This window comes from Pseudophryne corroboree, chromosome 12 (genome assembly GCF_028390025.1).
Source record: "Pseudophryne corroboree isolate aPseCor3 chromosome 12, aPseCor3.hap2, whole genome shotgun sequence".
Taxonomy (NCBI): domain Eukaryota; kingdom Metazoa; phylum Chordata; class Amphibia; order Anura; family Myobatrachidae; genus Pseudophryne; species Pseudophryne corroboree.
The window spans coordinates 62,141,695-62,157,491 of record NC_086455.1 but is presented as its reverse complement, the minus strand read 5'-3'; positions in this window follow the sequence as shown (position 1 = coordinate 62,157,491).

The following is a 15,797-nucleotide window of genomic DNA, read 5'->3' as shown; positions in this document are numbered from 1 at the left end:
TATTCAAAATCGTTTACAAGAAGCCGACGTTTCGGGGCTCACATGCCCCTTTGTCAAGGTGTGTAACAGTGACTGAGTGTGCAAACTTACCTTATATCCCAGTGAAGCCCGCCAGTGCACGGTGTGCGGCCGGAGACGCGACGGAGCCGCTGTACTTCCGGTCGCGGCATAGTGACGTCAATGTAGGTGCGTCCGTTGCGATAGCAACTGGGACGCCAATATCCAATGTAAACAGCGGTGACGTGACGTTAGTAGCATCAGTGCCGAACGTGTCAGTGAATGAGAAAATGACAGAAACCTCAGCACCATGAAAGCCCTCCACCACTACAAGGCACGATGTGACATATGTAAAGGGGGACCATGGTGACACTTGGTGGGTGGATAAACTTGACATAAAAGGATGCTGGTCACTCTGTTGATGGTAGATATACGGGATCTGGGAGCCTGGTCTAGGGGCTACTGACATGTCAGTCAGTCAACATGCCTGGGCTGTAACTGCTGCTTGCACCAGACTGGCGCTTGCAGTTATGGTACCCACACGTGATCGAGCACTGAGGCGGTTGGAGTGGCAATAGTATGGAACTCTAGGTAGGAGATCCAATGCTATAAAATCAGCTCTAAAACTCAAAAATAGAAAATGAAAAAATAGAAAACGAAAACTAAAGAATAGAGTAAGTATGCCCAGCATCCATTATGCCAAGAAGAGGCCCGAAGGGCACACCCTCTGGTGAACATGAGAACGTGCTATATAGCATGTCATCCATAAGTGGCTGTGAAGAGGTACTGGGCTATCAGGGAGGGACCGGGCAAACAGACAGTTCGTCACTGGCTTATAGGAAAATGTTCCAGGAAAACTTCTCATTCAGTCCCCCTGGGCTGATGGTTCCCAATTCGTAGATCCATTTGGACTCAATGTGCAGCAATCTTCGGTCCCTGTCTCCTCCTCGGATGCTACGTGGCACGTGGTCTATGATCTGGTGCTTGAAGTCGTTCAAGGAATGGCCCATAAGTGCGAAGTGCCTAGCCACGGGTTGTTCAGAGGGTTTACCCATCAGTGCTTGTTTAATCGCGGACCTGTGGAGGGCCATCCTCTCTCTAAAAGTTCTGATGGACTTGCCTACGTATATGAGGTGACATGGGCAGGTGAGTGTGTACACGATATGTGTGGTCGTGCATGTCACCACGTGTCTGATCCGATAGATCCTCTCCTTGTGGGGATGTCTGAAGGTTGACCCTATGATCATGTTATTGCATGTGGTGCATTTAAGGCACCTATAGCAGCCTGGAGCCTTAGTGAGGAAGGTCGAGGGTCTTTGTGCCTCATTTTGGAATCCAGTGATGTCCGAGTGCACAATGATGTCCCTAATGCTTTTGCCTCTAGAGAAGCATAACATGGGGCGTTTTTCCTTGAACACTGGAAGTTTCTTATCCGAGGCCACTATGGGCCACAGGGCTCTGGCCGCTCTCTGGATCACCGGGCTAGCAGTGCTAAACGTGTTAACGAATGGTATGACCGCTTTGTTTTTGCGCGCTGTGGGTGTCAATAGGGTCTCCCTTGGTATGTCCATGATTTCTTTTTTCTGTAATTGTAATTTGTGGTAATCATACCCCCTTTGGGTAAATTTGTTGACCATGGTTTCTAGTTCTTGATCTAAACTGGATCGGTCGCTGATGATCCTGGAAGCCCTTATCATCTGCGATCTGGGGAGTCCATCTTTGAGGGGTCTCGGATGGTGGCTATTAGCCCTCAACAGGACATTCTTATCCGTTGGTTTGGAAAACAAGCTAGTAAGATGTGTGAGGCTCTCAAGCAAGATCATCCGCTTGTACCCCTTTTCTTTGTGGTACCTAAGATCCACAAGAATGCCACGTCCCCGCCGGGTAGACCGGTCATTGCTGCAAGGGACTCCATCTTTCAACCCATCTCGATATTTCTAGATGGGATCTTACAACCGTTGATTGTTAAACATCACAACTACATTAAAGATACCACCAGCTTCTTGGAGCGGATTAACAGCATCGGGCAGGTTCCCTTAGGGACATTAATGTGCGTGATCGACGTTAAGAGTCTATACACAAGCATCCCGCATCAGGAAGGTCTGCAAGTTATGCAAGATTATCTCACGAAGGAGAAGATGGACACCCTTGACATTGGGCTCTTTATGCAACTCCTCACGCTGACACTGAGAAGGAACTTCTTCATGTTCAATGGCAGATTCTTCCGGCAGAGGACGGGGTGCGCGATGGGGAGCAATGTCTCCCCATCGTTCGCCAACGTCTTCATGTTCCAAGAGGAACAAGCGGTGTTCTTTGACAACCAAGCCATAGCACAGCACATCTTAATGTTCGTCAGATACATAGACGACTTGTTCTTGCTCTGGACTGGGGACACGGTACTATTTGAACAACTAATGGAGGAAGCTAACAATAGACCCTCCACAATCAAGTACACCTACACCACCAGTAGAGAGTCCGTTAATTACTTAGACGTCAAGATAACTGTCAAGGATGGCACATTAATTACTAGCTTGTTTTCCAAACCAACGGATAAGAATGTCCTGTTGAGGGCTAATAGCCACCATCCGAGACCCCTCAAAGATGGACTCCCCAGATCGCAGATGATAAGGGCTTCCAGGATCATCAGCGACCGATCTAGTTTAGATCAAGAACTAGAAACCATGGTCAACAAATTTACCCAAAGGGGGTATGATTACCACAAATTACAATTACAGAAAAAAGAAATCATGGACATACCAAGGGAGACCCTATTGACACCCACAGCGCGCAAAAACAAAGCGGTCATACCATTCGTTAACACGTTTAGCACTGCTAGCCCGGTGATCCAGAGAGCGGCCAGAGCCCTGTGGCCCATAGTGGCCTCGGATAAGAAACTTCCAGTGTTCAAGGAAAAACGCCCCCATGTTATGCTTCTCTAGAGGCAAAAGCATTAGGGACATCATTGTGCACTCGGACATCACTGGATTCCAAAATGAGGCACAAAGACCCTCGACCTTCCTCACTAAGGCTCCAGGCTGCTATAGGTGCCTTAAATGCACCACATGCAATAACATGATCATAGGGTCAACCTTCAGACATCCCCACAAGGAGAGGATCTATCGGATCAGACACGTGGTGACATGCACGACCACACATATCGTGTACACACTCACCTGCCCATGTCACCTCATATACGTAGGCAAGTCCATCAGAACTTTTAGAGAGAGGATGGCCCTCCACAGGTCCGCGATTAAACAAGCACTGATGGGTAAACCCTCTGAACAACCCGTGGCTAGGCACTTCGCACTTATGGGCCATTCCTTGAACGACTTCAAGCACCAGATCATAGACCACGTGCCACGTAGCATCCGAGGAGGAGACAGGGACCGAAGATTGCTGCACATTGAGTCCAAATGGATCTACGAATTGGGAACCATCAGCCCAGGGGGACTGAATGAGAAGTTTTCCTGGAACATTTTCCTATAAGCCAGTGACGAACTGTCCGTTTGCCCGGTCCCTCCCTGATAGCCCAGTACCTCTTCACAGCCACTTATGGATGACATGCTATATAGCACGTTCTCATGTTCACCAGAGGGTGTGCCCTTCGGGCCTCTTCTTGGCATAATGGATGCTGGGCATACTTACTCTATTCTTTAGTTTTCGTTTTCTATTTTTTCATTTTCTATTTTTGAGTTTTAGAGCTGATTTTATAGCATTGGATCTCCTACCTAGAGTTCCATACTATTGCCACTCCAACCGCCTCAGTGCTCGATCACGTGTGGGTACCATAACTGCAAGCGCCAGTCTGGTGCAAGCAGCAGTTACAGCCCAGGCATGTTGACTGACTGACATGTCAGTAGCCCCTAGACCAGGCTCCCAGATCCCGTATATCTACCATCAACAGAGTGACCAGCATCCTTTTTTATGTCAAGTTTATCCACCCACCAAGTGTCACCATGGTCCCCCTTTACATATGTCACATCGTGCCTTGTAGTGGTGGAGGGCTTTCATGGTGCTGAGGTTTCTGTCATTTTCTCATTCACTGACACGTTCGGCACTGATGCTACTAACGTCACGTCACCGCTGTTTACATTGGATATTGGCGTCCCAGTTGCTATCGCAACGGACGCACCTACATTGATGTCACTATGCCGCGACCGGAAGTACAGCGGCTCCGTCGCGTCTCCGGCCGCACACCGTGCACTGGCGGGCTTCACTGGGATATAAGGTAAGTTTGCACACTCAGTCACTGTTACACACCTTGACAAAGGGGCATGTGAGCCCCGAAACGTCGGCTTCTTGTAAACGATTTTGAATACACTTTTTGTTATTTATAAAATCCCCGAGTGCCGCTGTCTCTTTTTGGAAGCTTGCATCATCACCACAGAAGGCACCGAGGTTGGAGATGTCTGACAGGAGAGTGCCAGTCCAATTTGGGAAGTATATATATATATATATATATATATATATATATAATTTATTTATTTATACGGGACGTAGTCGGCATCCCGATCCTTAAGGCCCATACACAATGGGTGATTTTGAGCTGAGAGCAGGTCACTTTTGGTGTTTTGAGCTGCTTTCAGCTCAAAACCGCCCAGTGAGTATGCCCCGGCGATGAGCGCTAATGCAAGCTCCCGCTTCATCGCCGCCGGTATCACCAGCAGATGAACAGCGGCATGCTATGGAAAGCCGTTCACCCCCGCTGACATCGCTGGGCAGGGGGGAAAATAGCTCAGTGTGTATGCACCTTTAGAATGCAGACGGTCAGAAGACCAGCGCTAGAATCCTGACAGTCAACATTTCGAATATAAGTATGCAGGGAGGGTTAGGGTTAGGTTTTGTGGTTTCGGACACGGTTTTGTTTAGGCACTATGGGGAGGGTTAGGCTGTGGGGTGGGAGCTTAGAGTTAGGCTGTGGGAAGTTAGGGTTAGGGTGGGGAGAGGGTTAGCAGACTTACCAACCTGGTGTCAGGACTCTTAGCGTAGAAATGCCAATTTCGGTCTTGTGACCTCTGGCATTCTAAGTGCCGGGATCCCTTACCCTACCCATGAGTACCCCTTTAACACCTGTGTAGGACGGGTCGCAGCCGTGTTGCCTGACACGGCTGCGACCCGTGCTACAGCCCCCTTCAGACAGCGCTCACCAACCCGGCAACTGCCGGGTTGGTGACGCGGCTAGTGACACGGCAGGGGCGGCGCTGGGAGATCTCATGATCTCCCAGCGCCGCCCTCCCATACACTGTGAATGGGAGCCGTGTCGCCTCGACACGGCTCCCGTTCACACTACACAGCTTTCTGTGTTGAACACGTGTTCAACCCGGCAAGCTACCCGGGTAGGATTCCCGGAACACTTGATCCGGGAATTTGCCGTGGGACCCTTTTCCACTAGGATAAAACACGGGTAAATGCGCGGCCCCGCACATTTACCCGTGTTTTAAAAAGCTAGTGGAAAAATAAGATTTTAAACCTAACGGTAAATCTTTTTCTCGTAGTCCGTAGAGGATGCTGGGACTCCGTAAGGACCATGGGGATGGACGGGCTCCACAGGAGACATGGGCACTTTAAGAAAGACTTTGACTCTGGGTGTGCACTGGACCCTCCCTCTATGCCCCTCCTCCAGACCTTAGTTAGAGAAACTGTGCCCAGAAGAGATGGACAGTACGGGGAAAGGATTTTAGTTAATCCAAGGGCAAGATTCACACCAGCCACACCAATCATACCGTATAACTTGTGTTAAACTAACCAGTTAACAGTATGAAAAACAACATAGTTTCGGTCCAAAACCGATTTAACTATAACATAACCCTTATTTAAGCAATAACTATATACAAGTCTTGCAGAAGTAGTCCGCACTTGGGACGGACGCCCAGCATCCTCTACGGACTACGAGAAAAAGATTTACCGGTAGGTTTCAAATCTTATTTTCTCTAATGTCCTTGAGGATGCTGGGACTCCGTAAGGACCATGGGGATTATACCAAAGCTCCCAAACGGGCGGGAGAGTGCGGATGTCTCTGCAGCACCGATTGAGCAAACAGGAGGTCCTCCTCAGCCAGGGTATCAAACTTATAGAACTTTGCAAAGGTGTTTGACCCCGACCAAGTAGCAGCTCGGCACAGCTGTAGTGCCGAGACCCCTCAGGCAGCCGCCCAAGAAGAACCCACCTTCCTAGTGGAATGGGCCGTAACCGATCTTGGTAACGGCAATCCAGCCGTAGAATGCGCCTGCTGAATCGTGTTACAGATCCAGCGAGCCATAGTCTGCTTTGAAGCAGGAGCTCCAACCTTGTTGGCTGCATACAGGACAAATAGTGCGTCTGTTTTTCTGACTATAGCCATTCTGCCCACGTAAATTTTCAAAGCCCTGACCACATCCAGGGACTCGGAATCCTCCAAGTCACGTGTAGCCACAGGCACAACAATAGGTTGATTCATATGAAAGGATGAAACCACTTTAGGTAGGAATTGAGGACGAGGACGCAATTCCGCCCGATCCACATGAAAAACCAGATAGGGGCTTTTATGTGATAAAGCCGCCAATTCCGAGACTCGCCTAGCCGAAGCCAAGGCTAGCAACATGACCACCTTCCAAGTGAGATATTTTAACTCCACCGTTTTGAGTGGTTCAAACCAATGTGACTTAAGGAAACTTAACACCACGTTAAGGTCCCAAGGCGCCACCGGAGGTACAAAAAAAGCTGAATATGCAGTACTCCCTTTACAAAAGTCTGTACTTCAGGTAGAGAGGCCAATTTTGAAAGAAAATGGATAAGGCCGAAATCTGAACTTTTATGGAGCCTAATTTTAGGCCCAAATTCACTCCAGTTTGCAGGAAGTGAAGGAGACGACCCAGATGGAATTCTCCGTAGGAGCATTCCTGGCCTCACACCAAGAAACATATTTTCTCCATATTCGGTGATAATGTTTTGATGTCACGTCCTTCCTTGCCTTTATTAGCGTAGGAATGACCTCCTCCGGAATACCTTTTTCCGCTAGGATTCGGCGTTCAACCGTCATGCCGTCAAACGCAGCCGCGGTAAGTCTTGGAACAGACAGGGCCCCTGCTGCAGCAGGTCCTGTCTTAGAGGAAGAGGCCACGGATCTTCTGTGAGCAATTCCTGTAGATCCGGATACCAAGTCCTTCGTGGCCAATCTGGAACAATGAGGATTGTTCTCACTCTTCTCTGTCTTATTATTCTCAACACCTTGGGTATGAGAGGAAGAGGAGGAAACACATAGACCGACCGAAACACCCACGGTGTCACCAGGTCGTCCACAGCTATCGCCTGAGGATCTCTTGACCTGGCGCAATACCTTTTTAACTTTGTGTTGAGATGGGACGCCATCATGTCTATTTGGGGCAGTCCCCACCGACCTGCGATCTGCGCGAAGACTTCCTGATGAAGTCCCCACTCTCCCGGATGCAGGTCGTGTCTGCTGAGGAAGTCTGCTTGCCAGTTGTCCACTCCCGGAATGAACACTGCTGACAGTGTGCTTACATGATGTTCCGCCCAGCGAAGAATCCTGGTGGCTTCCGCCATTGCCACCCTGCTCCTTGTGCCGCCTTGGCGGTTTACATGAGCTACTGCGGTGACATTGTCCGACTGAATCAGAACTGGTTTGTCGCGAAGTAATGCCTCCGCTTGACATAGGGCGTTGTATATGGCCCTCAACTGCAGGATGTTGATGTGGAGACAAGTCTCTAGACTCGACCAAAGACCTTGGAACTTTCTTCCCTGTGTGACTGCTCCCCAACCTCGGAGACTTGCGTCTGTGGTCACCAGGATCCAGTCCTGGATGCCGAACCTGCGACCCTCTAGGAGGTGAGCACTCTGCAGCCACCACAGGAGAGACACCCTGGCTCTGGGGGACAGGGTGATCCTCTGATGCATTTGTAGATGTGACCCGGACCACTTGTCCAGTAGGTCCCATCGGATGGTCCTCGCATGGAACCTGCCGAAGGGAATGGCTTTGTACGATGCCACCATTTTCCCCAGGACTCGAGTGCAGTGATGCACTGACACTAGTTTTGGCTTCAATAGGTTCCTGACCAGAGTCATGAGCTCCTGAGCTTTTTCCATTGGAAGAAAAACCTTCTTCTGGTCTGTGTCCAAAATCAAGCCCAAGAAGTTCAGACGCATCGTAGGGACCAACTGTGACTTCGGGATATTGAGAATCCAGCCGTGTTGCTGTAACACCTTCAAAGACAGAGACACGCTGTCCAGTAACTTCTCCCGAGATCTCGCTTTTATGAGGAGATCGTCCAAGTATGGGATAATTGTGACCCCTTGCTTGCGCAGGAGCACCATCATTTCCGCCATTACCTTGGTGAAAATCCTCGGGGCCATTGAAAGCCCAAATGGCAATGTCTGAAATTGGTAATGACAATCCTGTACAGCAAATCTCAGGAACGCCTGATGAGGAGGAAATATTGGAACATGAAGGTATGCATCCTTTATGTCCAGGGAAACCATAAAATCCCCCCTTTCAGGCTGGCGATGACCGCCCTGAGTGATTCCATCTTGAACTTGAACTTTTTCAAGTATAAGTTCAGGGATTTTAAATTCAAAATGGGTCTGACCGAACCGTCCGGTATCGGAACCACAAACAGGGTTGAGTAATAACCCTTTCCTTGCTGCAGTAGAGGAACCTTGACCATTACCCGTTGAAGATACAATTTTTGTATTGCATTCAACACTAACTCCCTCTCTGAGGAAGCCGCAGGTAGAGCCGATTTGAAAAACCGGCAAGGAGGCACCTCTTCGAATTCCAGCTTGTATCCCTGAGAAACAATTTCTATTGCCCAGGGATCCACCTGTGAATGAACCCAGATGTGGCTGAAAAGTCGAAGACGTGCCCTCACTTGAGCGGACTCCCCCAAGGAAGCCCCAGCGTCATGCGGTAGATTTTGCAGAGGCAGGGGAGGACTTCTGTTCCTGGGAACTAGCTGTGTGCAGCTTTTTTCCTCTGCCCTTACCTCTGGCAAGAAAGGACGATCCTCGTACTCTTTTGCTTTTATTCGAACTAAAGGACTGCATTTGATAATGAGGTGCTTTCTTAGGCTGTGAGGGAACATAAGGCAACATTTTTTATTTACCTGCCGTAGCTGTGGAGACGAGGTCCGAGAGGCCTTCTCCAAATAACTCCTCACCTTTGTAAGGCAAAGACTCCATATGCCTCTTTGAGTCGGCATCACCCGTCCACTGTCGGGTCCATAAGACTTGCCTAGCAGAAACAGACATAGCGTTTATTCTGGAACTTAGCAAACAAATGTCTATTTGAGCATCCCTCATATATAACGCAGCATCTTTTATATGCCCTAGGGTCATTAAAATGGTATCCTTATCTATTGTCTCAATTTCCGTAGATAAGGAGTCTGTCCATGCTGCGACAGCACTACAAACCCAGGCCGACGCCATTGCCGGTCTAAGAAATGTACCTGAATGTGTGTAAATGGACTTCATGGTAACCTCCTGTCTGCGATCAGCAGCATCCTTGAGGGTACCCGTATCTTGTGATGGCAGCGCTATCTTTTTTGATAAACGTGTTAAAGCCTTGTCCACCTTAGGAGAAGACTCCCATCGTATCCTATCCATCTGCGGGAAAGGATACGCCATTAGAATCCTTTTGGGAATCTGCAGCCTCTTGTCTGGAGATTCCCAAGCCTTTTCGCACAGCTCGCTCAGCTCATACGAGGATGGAAAAGTGACTTCAGGCTTTTTCTCTTTATACATGTGAACCCTCTTGTCAGGGACAGGGGGTTCCTTCGTGATATGCAAAACATCTTTTATTGCAATAATCATATATCGAATGCCCTTAGCCACTTTTGGCTGTAATTTTGCCTCCTCATAGTCGACACTGGAGTCTGAATCCGTGTCGGTATTTGTGTCCATTATTTGGGACAATGTGCGCTTCTGAGACCCGGAAGGTCCCGGTGACACAGGGACAGGCATGGTCTGACTACCTGACTGTTCCCTAGCCTCAGCCTTGTCTAATCTCTTGTGTAATAAATTTACACTAGCACTCAAGACATTCCACATCTCCATCCAGTCCGGTGTCGGTGCTGCCGACTGAGATCTGACATTCAAACACTCCCCCTCCTCCTTAGGTGAGCCTTCCACTTCATACATGTCGACACACGCGCACCGACACACTCCACACACACAGGGAAGCTCTTATCTGAAGACAGTTCCCCACCAGGCCCTTTGGAGAGACAGCGAGAGAGTATGCCAGCACACACCCCAGCGCTATATAACCCAGGCAAAACACAGAATGTTTCCCCAGTAGCGTTGAAATAACTTGTTTTTCGCCAATTATGTGCCCCTCCCCCCTCTTGAAAAACCCACTGTCACCTCAGTAAGCAGGGGAGCTTCCTCTCAGCGCTGTGCTGTGGAGAAAAATGGCGCTGGTGAGTGCTGAGGGAGAAGCCCCGCCCCCTCAGCGGCGGGCTTCTGTCCCGCTCAAATTATTAAAAAACATGGCGGGGGCTCTTTATATACATGTACAGTGCCCAGTTGTACATGTATATATGTGTTTATGCCATAATAGAGTTTTATATTGCTGCCCAGGAAGCCCCCCCTGCGCCCTGCACCCTTACAGTGACCGGAGTGTGTGAGGTGTATGGGAGCAATCGCGCACAGCTGCAGTGCTGTGCGTTACCTCAGTGAAGATCACAAAGTCTTCTGCCGCCTTTGAAGCCTTCTTTCTTCTCATACTCACCCGGCTTCTATCTTCTGGCTCTGCGAGGAGGACGGCGGCGCTGCTCTGGGACGAACTCCAGGGTGAGACCTGTGTTCCGACTCCCTCTGGAGCTAATGGTGTCCAGTAGCCTAAGAAGCAGGACCTAGCTTCAGAGAGTAGGGCTGTTTCTCTCCCCTCAGTCCCTCGATGCAGGGAGTCTGTTGCCAGCAGAGCTCCCTGAAAATAAAAAACCTAATTAAAATAAGATTTTACTCACCGGTAAATCTATTTCTCGTAGTCCGTAGTGGATGCTGGGACTCCGTAAGGACCATGGGGATTAGCGGCTCCGCAGGAGACTGGGCACAACTAAAGAAAGCTTTAGGACTACCTGGTGTGCACTGGCTCCTCCCACTAAGACCCTCCTCCAGACCTCAGTTAGGATACTGTGCCCGGAAGAGCTGACACAATAAGGAAGGATTTTGAATCCCGGGTAAGACTCATACCAGCCACACCAATCACACCGTATAACTCGTGATACTATACCCAGTTAACAGTATGATAACAACTGAGCCTCTCAACAGATGGCTCAACAATAACCCTTTAGTTAGGCAATAACTATATACAAGTATTGCAGACAATCCGCACTTGGGATGGGCGCCCAGCATCCACTACGGACTACGAGAAATAGATTTACCGGTGAGTAAAATCTTATTTTCTCTAACGTCCTAAGTGGATGCTGGGACTCCGTAAGGACCATGGGGATTATACCAAAGCTCCCAAACGGGCGGGAGAGTGCGGATAACTCTGCAGCACCGAATGAGCAAACTCTAGGTCCTCCTCAGCCAGGGTATCAAACTTGTAGACTCTTGCAAGAGTGTTTTAACCCGACCAAGTAACAGCTCGGCAAATTTGTAAAGCCGAGACCCCTCGGGCAGCCGCCCAAGAAGAGCCCACTTTCCTCGTGGAATGGGCTTTCACAGATTTAGGGTGCGGCATTCCAGCCGCAGAATGTGCAAGTTGAATCGTGCTACAGATCCAGCGAGCAATAGTCTGCTTAGAAGCAGGAGCACCCAGCTTGTTGGGTGCATACAGGATAAATAGCGAGTCAGTTTTCCTGACTCCAGCCGTCCTGGAAACATATACTTTTCAGGGCCCTGACTACGTCCAGAAAACTTGGAATCCTCCAAGTCCCAAGTAGCCGCAGGCACCACAATAGGTTGGTTCACATGAAAAACTGATACCACCTTAGGAAGGAATTGGGAACGAGTCCTCAATTCCGCCTTATCCATATAGAATACAGATAAGGGCATTTGTATGACAAAGCCGCCAATTCTGATACACGCCTGGCCGACGCCACGGCCCACAGCATGACCACTTTCCACGTGAGGTATTGTAGCTCCACGGATTTAAGTGGCTCAACTCAATGCGACTTCAGGAAATCCAACACTACGTTGAGATCCCACGGTGCCACTGGAGGCACAAACGGGGGTTGACTATGCAGCACTCCCGTAACAAAAGTCTGAACTTCAGGCAGTGAAGCCAGTTCTATTTTGGAAGAAAATCGATAGAGCCGAAATCTGGACCTTAATGGAACCCAATTTTAGGCCCATAGTCACCTCTGACTTGTAGGAAGTGCAGAAAAAGACCTAGCTGAAATTCCTCCTTTGGGGCCTTACTGGCCTCACAGCACGCAACATATTTCCGCCATATGCGGTGATAATGGTTTGCGTTCACTTCTTTCCTAGCTTTAAATAGCGTAGGGATAACTTCCTCCGGAATGCCCTTTTCCTTCAGGATCCGGCGTTCAACTGCCATGCCGTCAAACGCAGCCGCGGTACGTCTTGGAACAGACAGGCCCCCTGCTGCAGCAGGTCCTGTCTGTCTGAGATCATTTCTTGGAGTTCTGGGTACCAAGCTCTTCTTGGCCACCCGGAACAATGAGTATAGTTCTTACTCCTCTCCTTCTTATTATTCTCATTACCCTGGGTATGAGAGGCAGAGAAGGAACACATACACCGACTGGTACACCCACGGTGTTACCAGAGCGTCCACAGCTATCGCCTGAGGGTCCCTTGACCTGGCGCAATATCTTTGTAGCTTTTTGTTGAGGTGGGACGCCATCCTGTCCACCTGTGGCCTTTCCCCACGGTGTACAATCATTTGGAAGACTTCTGGATGAAGTCCCCACTCTCTCGGGTGGAGGTCGTGTCTGCTGAGAAAGTCTGCTTCTCAGTCGTCCACTCCGGGAATGAACACTGCTGACAGTGCTAACACATGATTTTCCGCCCATCGGAGAATCCTTGTGGCTTCTGCCATCGCCATCCTGCTTCTTGTGCCGCCCTGTCGGTTTACATGAGCGACCGCCGTGATGTTGTCTGACTGGATCAGCACCGGCCGGTGTTGAAGCAGGGGTCTAGCCTGACTTAGGGCATTGTAAATGGCCCAAAGTTCCAGAACATTTATGTGTAGGGAAGTCTCCTGACTTTTCCATAGGCCTTGGAAGTTTCTTCCCTGTGTGACTGCCCCCCAGCCTTGAAGGCTGGCATCCGTGGTCACCAGGACCCAGTCCTGTATGCCGAATCTGCGGCCCCCTAGAAGATGTGCTGTCACCACCACAGCGACACCCTGGCCCTTGGAGACAGGGTTATCCGCTGATGCATCTGAGAATGCGACCCGGACCACTTGTTCAACAGATCCCACTGGAAGATCCTTGCATGGGACTTGGCGAATGGAAATTCTTCGTAAGAAGCTACCAGCTTTCCCAAGGCTCGCGTGCATAGATGCACCGATACCTGTATTTGTATTAGGAGGTCTCCGTCTAGAGACGCCAACTCCTTGGACTTCTCCGGGAGAAACCCTTTTTATCCTGTTCTGTGTCCAGAACCATACCCAGGAACAGTAGACGCGTCGTAGGAACCAGTTGTGACTTTGGAATATTCAGAATCCAGCCGTGCTGTTGTAGCACTTCCCGAGATAGTGCTACTCCGACGAACAACTGCTCCCTGGACCTCGCCTTTATAAGGAGATCGTCCAAGTACGGGATAAGTACTTCGGCCGTTACCTTGTTAAATACCCTCGGTGCCGGGGACAGACCAACGGCAACGTCTGGAATTGGTAATGACAATCCTGTACCACAATTTTGAGGTACACCTGGTGACGAGGGTAAATAGGGACATGCAGGTAAGTATCCTTGATGTCCAGTGATACCCTGAAATTTTCCAGGCTTGCAATAATCGCCCTGAGCGATTCCATTTTGAACTTGAACCTTCGTATATAAGTGTTCAAGGATTTCAATTTTAGAATGGGTCTCATCGAACCGTCTGGTTTCGGTACCACAACATTTTGGAATAGTAACCCCGGCCTTGTTGAAAGAGGGGTACCTTGATTTCACCTGCTGGAAGTACAGCTTGTGAATTGCCGCCAGTACTACCTTTCTCCGAGGGCAGCAGGCAAGGCTGATGTGAGGCAACGGCGAGGGGGAGTCGTCTCGTACTCCAGCCTGTATCCCTGTGATACTACTTGCAGAACCTAGGGATCCACCTGTGGGCAAGCCCAATGATCCCTGCAGTTCCCGAGACGCGCCCCCACCGCACCTGTCTCCACCTGTGGAGCCCCAGCGTCATGCGGTGGACTCAGAGGAAGCGAGGGAAGATATTTGATCCTGGAACTGGCTGACTGGTGCAGCTTTTTCCTTCTTCCCTTGTCTCTGTGCAGAAAGGAAGCGACTTTGACCTGCTTGCTTTTCTGAAGCCGAAAGGACTGTACCTGAATATACGGTGCTTTCTTTTAGGCTTTTGTGAGGAAACCTGAGGTAAAAAATTTTCTTCCCAGCTGTTGCTGTGGATACGAGGTCCCAGAGACCATCCCCAAACAATTCCTCACCCTTATAAGGCAGAATCTCCATGTGCCTTTTAAATGCAGCATCACCTGTCCACTGCCGGGTTTCTACTAGAGATGAGCGGGTTCGGTTTCTTTGAATCCGAACCCGCACGAACTTCACTTTTTTTTTCACGGGTCCGAGCGACTCGGATCTTCCCGCCTTGCTCGGTTAACCCGAGCGCGCCCGAACGTCATCATGACGCTGTCGGATTCTCGCGAGACTCGGATTCTATATAAGGAGCCGCGCGTCGCCGCCATTTTCACACGTGCATTGAGATTGATAGGGAGAGGACGTGGCTGGCGTCCTCTCCATTAGAATAGATTAGAAGAGAGAGAGAGAGAGAGAGATTGTGCAGACAGAGTTTACCACAGTGACCAGTGCAGTTGTTGTTAAGTTAACTTTTATTTAATATATCCGTTCTCTGCTATATCCGTTCTCTGCCTGAAAAAAACGATACACAGCAGTCACACAGTGTGACTCAGTCTGTGTGCACTCAGCTCAGCCCAGTGTGCTGCACATCAATGTATAAAAGCTTATAATAATTGTGGGGGAGACTGGGGAGCACTGCAGGTTGTTATAGCAGGAGCCAGGAGTACATAATATATTATATTAATTTAAAATTAAACAGTGCACACTTTTGCTGCAGGAGTGCCACTGCCAGTGTGACTAGTGGTGACCAGTGCCTGACCACCAGTATAGTAGTATATTGTTGTATACTATCTCTTTATCAACCAGTCTATATTAGCAGCAGACACAGTACAGTGCGGTAGTTCACGGCTGTGGCTACCTCTGTGTCGGCAGTCGGCACTCGGCAGGCAGTCCGTCCATCCATAATTGTATAATTATATACCACCTAACCGTGGTATTTTTTTTTCTTTCTTTATACCGTCGTCATAGTCATACTAGTTGTTACGAGTATACTACTATCTCTTTATCAACCAGTGTACAGTGCGGTAGTTCACGGCTGTGGCTACCTCTGTGTCGGAACTCGGCAGGCAGTCCGTCCATCCATAATTGTATTATTATAATATATACCACCTAACCGTGGTTTTTTTTTCATTCTTTATACCGTCATAGTGTCATACTAGTTGTTACGAGTATACTACTATCTCTTTATCAACCAGTGTACAGTGCGGTAGTTCACGGCTGTGGCTACCTCTGTGTCGGCAGTCGGCAGGCAGTCCGTCCATCCATAATTGTATTATAATATATACCACCTAACCGTGGTTTTTTTTTCAT